An 8,186-nucleotide genomic window follows, 5' to 3' on the forward strand; every position below is an offset into this window, starting at 1 on the left:
TTGACATTTTTTGGATAGTAAATGGATTGTAAATGCTTAGTCGATGATTTTGGATAATTTGCAAAATGCAAAATAAAAAAAATTGGCTCTTGCTTGTAAACGCTCACCCGAAGATAACAATGACCAGTTAGAGTTCTTTATAATATAAATTTTGTTGCATTTCGTTGCATATGCACCGAAATGTAAAATAAAAAATTGGAGTAATCCAAGTTTATGAATAGCTTTTCGTCATGGACTTGTCAAATCTAAGTTTTTTATATTTTGTTGCTGACCTTGCGAAATGCAAAGTTAAAAAATTGTCAGAAGCTTGTCAATAGCTTTCAATTTTTATTTTTTTTTTGACTTGGAAATGAATTCCTTTTCTTTTTACATGGACACGTCAAATCCATTTTTTTTTAAGAATCTTGTCAGTAGCTTTCATTTTTTTTTACTAGGAAACGGATTCCTTTTCTTTTTACATGGACAAGTCAGAAGCTAAAAAAGAAGCTAGTCAATAGCTTTCAATTTTTTTTCACTTGGAAACAGATTCCTTTTCTTTTTACATGGACAAGTCAGAAGCTAAAAAAGAAGCTAGTCAATAGATTTCAATTATTTTTTTGTTTTGGAAACGGATGGCTTGTCTTTTTATATGGACAAGTCAGAAGCTAAAAAATTGACTTGTTAATAGCTTTCAATTTTTTTTTAGAATCTTGTCAGCGAGTCCTTTTCTTTTTACATGGCCAAGTCAGAAGCTAAAAAAGAAGCTAGTCAATAACTTTCAATTTTTTTTCACTTGGAGACGGAGTCCTTTTCTTTTTACATGGACAAGTCAAAAGCTAAAAAATAAGCTAGTCAATAGGTTTCAATTGTTTTTTTTGTTTTGGAAACGGATGGCTTGTCTTTTTATATGGACAAGTCAGAAGCTAAAAAATTAGCTTGTCAATAGCTTTCAATTTTTTTTTAGAATCTTGTTAGCGGGTTCCTTTTCTTTTTACATGGACAAGTCAGAAGCTAAAAAATTGGCTTGTCAATAGCTTTCAAATTTTTTTTAGAATCTTGTCATCGGATTCCTTTTCTTTTTATATAGACAAGTCAGAAGCTAAAAAATAAGCTAGTCAATAGGTTTCAATTGTTTTTTTGTTTTGGAAACGGATGGCTTGTCTTTTTACATGGACAAGTCAGAAGCTAAAAAATTGGCTTGTCAATAGCTTTCAAATTGTTTTTAGAATCTTGTCAGAAGCTAAAAAAGAAACTAGTCAATAGGTTTCAAAATCTAAGCTTTTATATTTTGTTGCTGACCTTGCAAAATGCAAAGATAAAAAATTATCAGAAGCTAGTCAATAGCTTTCAATTTTTTTTTAGAATCTTGTCAGCGGGTTCTTAGACTTTTTACAAGGACAAGTCAGAAGCTAAAAAAGAAGCTAGTCAATAGCTTTCAATTTTTTTTAAGAATCTTGTCAGAAGCATTGTTGCACTTATCTTTTTCAAGCTTTTATATTTCGTTGCATACTTTGCGAAGTACAGGGACAAGTCAAATCCATTTTTTTGGCATGGACAAGTCAAATCCCATTTTTTTTTTACACGGATTCCTTGGTCCGGCAGTTGAAAGAGCTAACATTTTCTTACAATTTCATTCATCCAATTTATAAATAATCGGACTACTTCTACCAAGAAAATATAAACTTTCAACCAACATTCATCGTCATCGATTATCTATATCTCAAACTAACTAACTTCATTAATGTCTAAAAAACCTTTTTTCAGCAGACACCTGACACTGACGAAGATTAGAATATTTACGTTAATAAGATATCGTTTATATTTTTAATGAAGTCGGATTTATTTACTTGAAATTCAAATTGAAATAACATTGAAAAATGTAAAAGGTATAAATACAACACTTAACTAGCCGACATCACAACATAAAATGCTTATGGAAAATCATCTTCATCAGACATTTCGCAGTCTGAGTTTCAATCAGGGGTAACATATAACCCCAATCTGTGTCCCTCCAAACGCAACCATTGCAAACGCATCCTATTATTTTCTTCACGAATGCGGTTCAAAGCATGATTCAGTTCTTGGGGTGATGTGAGCGGCATGCCTATTGCACGGCGTTTTGGACGATGTAGGCCACGACTTCTTAAATCGGTCTCAATATTATGAGCTTCATCCAGGCAGTAGTTCCATTCTCTCCTCATCTTGCTAATGTATTGTCTATTGTAGCGCTCGCTCGGATTAAGCAAGTACTCAAATTCACGTTCCAAAACCCATTTCCTACCCATTGACTCAAAAATGTCACCTGGGTGATATGTCATTGGGCCGCGTTGCCAGAAGAATGGATTCCACGATGACATTTTGAAAGAGTTTGTTTTAGCGTGGTGAGATGAATGAGGTATTATGGAAGACTACTTATAGAGAAATACATGGTGCAGAAAGGTCTAAACCCCACATGCAATTTTCGTATTTATTAAAAAAGCAATTCATATAGAAGTCTAATTAATCAGAAATACACCATAATTCATATTGACGGAATATATGTCACTATAATAAGTCATATATAAGTCTAAATAGTCATAGATACACAATAAATTTTCAAAATAAGTTGTTAAAGCTCCTCATGCATCCCTACGTGTGCATCCTTTCCTCCCACCAGTGCCACATTGTGTTGGCCGGCGATCCCTACGAGATCTGCGCGGAGGAACCCCCTCATGCATCCCTTCCACACCCTATAAATATCATACAAAATAAAAGTTACTTTTTAATGCGTCACTTAAATTATATACATAAAAGTTTAAATTCAAAACGAACTTGTGCCTCTAAGTCCCGAACATCTGGCGTAGGTGCATATGCATTATTAAAACTGAGCCTCCTTCCATCATAGGGAAAATTAGCTGGAGGTCGGGATGAGGTACTAGTCTGAGGAACTTGGAAAAGGAGGTTGTCCAAAGCCTTTTGGCTCCAAGGTTGTGAGGAATTGCTAAATGGGGTGAAACCTTTTAATTTTAATGATGCTTGTGGAGTGACCATATTAGACGAGCTATCTGGAGCCTTAGACCGAATCATAGATGGGCCAGATATATCCATGGTCGGATAGTGGGAGCTATGTATATCCATAGATGAGTGACATGGAGCTTCTGGGGCAGTCATAGATGGGTCGGAAAATTCCATCGACGGATAATATGGGCTAGGTAAATTCGTATGTGGATGATACGAAGCAGTCGTAGATGGCCCGAAAAAATCAAATGAATGATCCGCACCTGGGTGTGGCTCTAGATCATCAACTTGATCGTCATCAACAAGCTGGTGCGCCACCTGACCTCGACCCCGTGGGTTACCAGCACGACGTACATTTGCACGATCCCGACGATCAGTTGGCAACTTAGGCGGTGCCACATAATATGCTGGTGGTATATAATCGGGATCAAATGTCAACCTCGTCCCCATTGCAGTAGCATTCAGAGACTCAGTCGACATGTTAATAAACCTTTGCATCAATGCATTCATACCCTGAGAATCTGAAGGCCACTCTGACCGATCTTCCTGAACACTGTAAGCCAAATGTCTAACTCCATGAATTTCACGCGCCTACAAAAAAATATATAACAAACAGTGACATAAGAAAGCTATTGATTGGCAAAAAAAAAATTAATGTGTATCATATACGTATAGTTATTAATATTACTATAATATTTAATACATATGATACACAGGTATTTGTATCTAAATCGGTTCCAAATGCCTTTATATGATGATTTAGTTAGAAAATATAATTAAATTACTTTCATAATCATGGTCAATGTATTATTATACATTATTTTTGCTAAATAACGAAATAGATAAAGTATAAAACTTGAAGCACCTAGGTTAAGAGAATCATGGTAAATTTGCCTGAATAATGGCATTGGATGAGATCTGTAGTAAATCAAATTCTTAGACTATTTTTCAAGATATATTAATTAGTACTAGTAGTAATTTTGTTTCTACTCAAATGTTAGAAAACTATATAGTACATCATTAACTGTCTATTTAACTTGACATGCACCAAAAGTTACGTACCAGTGCTTCGTGCCTCCCTGCGAGGTGTTGGTATCCCCTATCCACGGTACGTTCTGGATTTCCTATCAAAGTGCGGGAGTACCTCCGGTACCATTTAAAATATTCAGAATCCAGTCCAGGAGCTACAGTAGCATATGGAGCTTCAACTATTAGTTCCCGACGGCGTTCCCACAAATATTCAGCTTGCTCAAATTTTTCCCCCATCTCCTGACTTATCCTAAATCGCTTGTCCAGTGAAAAACGAAATGGTCTATGTGGGGGGAGTGGTCCCGGAACAGACTGCTCCCTACCAAATTGTCGGTTAACCCGACCCGCCATGTGCCACTCTCGGTAGATCCCACAAATAAGTGGCAACTTCACCATCCAAATGTCTTGACCACGTCGGCACCACTCCGAAAGTGCATCATTGATGGCCTCTGTATAAGGCTCCCACACAAACTATGATAGCAAAAATATTATACAGTCATTTATAATTTATAATACAAATTATACATTTTCTCATTACAACAAACATCCATTATGCATTTTCAGTTAAGTAAAGATTAGAACATTCAAGCAATTTCCTTCCTTCTAAATACACAAAATTTCATCATTTCTAAACCGTGCAAATGAAGAATAAAAAATACTCAATAGTAGAAAGTGTATCATGACCAAATCCTTGGTAGGAGCACTTTCTTTTTTATTCAGTTCCAAAGCATAACAAGAACAGGCTAACTTGAAAATTCCATAATGGATTTTGATGGAAATAAAAACAAAATAAAATAGTTTAGTAACCTTCTAGCCATTAAAACAAACCTAGACAAAATGCTAATTATGCTAAAAGAAGAAAAGCTAATAAAAAATATCACTACCAGCAACAAGTTGTAGCAAATTAGCTATAACAAATTAAAACAAAATCAACCCATTATCACAGTACGAGTTAGCAAAAAATGAACAAATCTATAAAAACTCTATTGTTGTTATATTTTTCACATTTCTTATTAAAAAAATTTAAAAGGAAAAATACCTGATCATCAGTTAGGTTGTCTAAAACATCCCTACAAACTACTAGCACAGCTCGTGCCTCGCTTTCATGAACTCCACGACGAGTCCACTTCTGCGCAAATACAATATCTCGTTCGTTTACTCTTGGAGGACGAAGTAATGGCTGCATCGGGATTATTCGCTCCCAAGCCCAAACCTGTATAAGTAAATTTAAGTATGTAAATATTTTTTGAATTAACTAAAATAACCCGAAAATACACATGAAAATTGTGTTGTTATGGTTGGGTTCCGATAATGCGCTAATATTGTCATGCAAGCCATTCGACAATATTATAATTTTTAATGATTTATTATACAAATTATAACACTAGGAAATCTAAAATATTATTTAAAACATAGCAGAGAAGTTGACTATTTAAACGTGTATCAAGCAATACTTTTAAATTGTTAGCATCATAACTCAAGGAAATATGGTTAGCTGACATTTAGATATATACAAATATTAATAGTCCAGATTGCATTATATATAGTGGTGCATTTAGTGTTTATAATAAAGCTCAACTTTCGGTTCCTAATTTCCTTTTTCAAAATTCGGGTAATGGTGGTTATAAGAATGCTGCTTGATCTCTTATTTCTACTGAAGTAGAGCAATATAATATTGAAATTCACGTACCTATAACAAAGCAATAAATCCACAAACATCACGGCTATTAGCCATCGAAGCACGGCATAGACAATTGTACAAGTATGATAATGCTGCTGCTCCCCAAGCTTTCCCGCCGATTGCATCAAGGTCTATTATGTCAAGCAAAAAGTGTAAACTAAGCTTTGAACCGGTATTATCAGGGAATATAGTGCCACTAATCAACCAAAGCAGGTACAACCTGACCCTCTTTTGTACCTCAGCCTCATCAGTGTGTTCATCAATAATATCATTCTTGGCTATTAAGGTTTCCAAATGATTAGATAATTGTGTTATTACCAACAGGCTATTACCTATAATTGCTTCTTCTCCGAGCAACCAACCAGTAAGGTCGTACATCAATTCCCGCCACGTTGATTTAGTTATATTTTTAACATTTCTCTGCACCAATGGGTGGCCATCCACGGGAATGCCATATAACACCTCGACATCCTGCAGTGTGATGGCACATTCGTCAGTCCGCATATGAAATGTATGCGTCTCTGGACGCCATCTCTCAATAAGTGCAGTGATGATTCCTTCATCATAATGCACATTACCTACTGCTAAAACTCCCCCAAATCCACACCTCTCAAAGTAATTAAGGATGCGATTATGTAAAGGGCATTGCCTCACGTGATTCCAGAATTCATGATTCGCACGACGTATAGTTAAACACGCGTTCTGTCCAGTCAATTGTCCATCCCACACAGCCTGGGATCGATGCTGTTGCTGGAGTATTAATAAATCATAATTTTCTGAACCTGGATTTACAGTGACTTTGGGGCGATCCATATCTATAACATTGCAACACCAAGCCATTGCTGTTAGAATAATTGACAACACATTACACAATTGTTTACTATATATTCAATAGGAAAGTCAACAAAGGTCAAGCTATAAGATATATTATCACGTGAGAAAAGAAAAAAAATTAATAAGAGTACAACTGTCAAAAAATAATTGTAGTTGCCTATGTGGTCAACGAAATGTAATTAAACTTTTGGTTAAGCTCATAATTAATTGTCATAATAGTATTCCTCTTATATATAACTACTTCTTTTCTATTTAAAACAAATCATATGATTGGAGAGGGGATGCAAGGACAGTTATTTTTTTTTTACCGGATCAGAACAGTATTTCGTTAGTTATCCAACGAAATACCCATTTTGGTATTAAAAAAAAAGGACATGCTATTTTTGTCTATTAGCTTCAAAAACAAGTTCAACTTCCTCACAGTTTCTTGATCTTATACTTTTAATTTGAAAAGTAAAAATTCTTCATACTTATCAACAGAAAATAATCTCCAACGACTAGTCACAATTTGAACATAGAAAATGACCCAACAAATGATACAAATATCTTTATGTTATATTTAACAATCTTACTTTCCTCACAATTTCTTTATCTTTTTTTTAACTGTTGTTTTATGAAAATGACTAACTAAAAGAACATTTTATAATATAAATTTAGACCTTTTTAAGCAGTAGCTTCGACGATCTTTTTAGTAATTTAATTGTAGTTCGTTGACCAATAAACTCTACTAACATTTTTTAAAGCTTTTTTTAATTGAAGCAATGACTGAAATTACCAACTATTGATTAATTAAACTTGTAACTTTTGTTTTCTTTATTATAGTCTACTACACTAAGTATAAGATATAAATAAATCAAAAAAATAAATGTGAACTAATTTATAATGACTAAATCAAAAAATATATGTAAAAGCTTATAAAATTAATAAATTACCTCAGTTTGAAGAAGATTATGGAGCAAAAGTTGAGGAATCCTTATGATAGGATTAGTAGGAAAAGAAGAAAAAAATGAAGAACGGAAGAAGAGGAAGAATGGAGGTAGAGGAAGAACAGAGAATGGAGAAGGGAGAATGGAGAATGGAGAAGGAAAAATGGAGAATGAAGAATGGAGAATGGAGAGGATAAGGTAAAATAATTTAGGGTAAAAGTGGAGAGCAGAAAAAGGGTATGAACGAAATAAAAAAAAAAAATTCCTATTTCGTTGGAATATAAACGAAATGCAAAAAAAAATTATAATTTCCTATTTCGTTGGAATATAAACGAAATGCAAAAAAAAAAAAAAATTATCCTATTTCGTTCATATACCAACGAAATGCAAAAAAAAAAAATTATATTTTCCTATTTCGTTTTTATATAAACGAAATAAAAAAATCATATTTCGTTTTTTTATAAACAAAATACAAAAACAAAATTATCCTATTTCGTTCATATACCAACGAAATACAAAAAAAAAATTCCTATTTCGTTTTTATATGAACGAAATAAAAAAAAATCATATTTCATTTTTTAATAAACGAAATACAAAAAAAAAACATATTTCGTTTTTTAATAAACGAAATACAAAAAAAAAATCATATTTCGTTCATATACCAACGAAATGCAAAACAAAAAAAAAATTGTTACATTTCGCTACAAGTGTAGCGAAATGCAACAAATACCGGACCGGAA

This window comes from Lycium barbarum, chromosome 1, assembly GCF_019175385.1.
Source record: "Lycium barbarum isolate Lr01 chromosome 1, ASM1917538v2, whole genome shotgun sequence".
NCBI lineage: Eukaryota > Viridiplantae > Streptophyta > Magnoliopsida > Solanales > Solanaceae > Lycium > Lycium barbarum.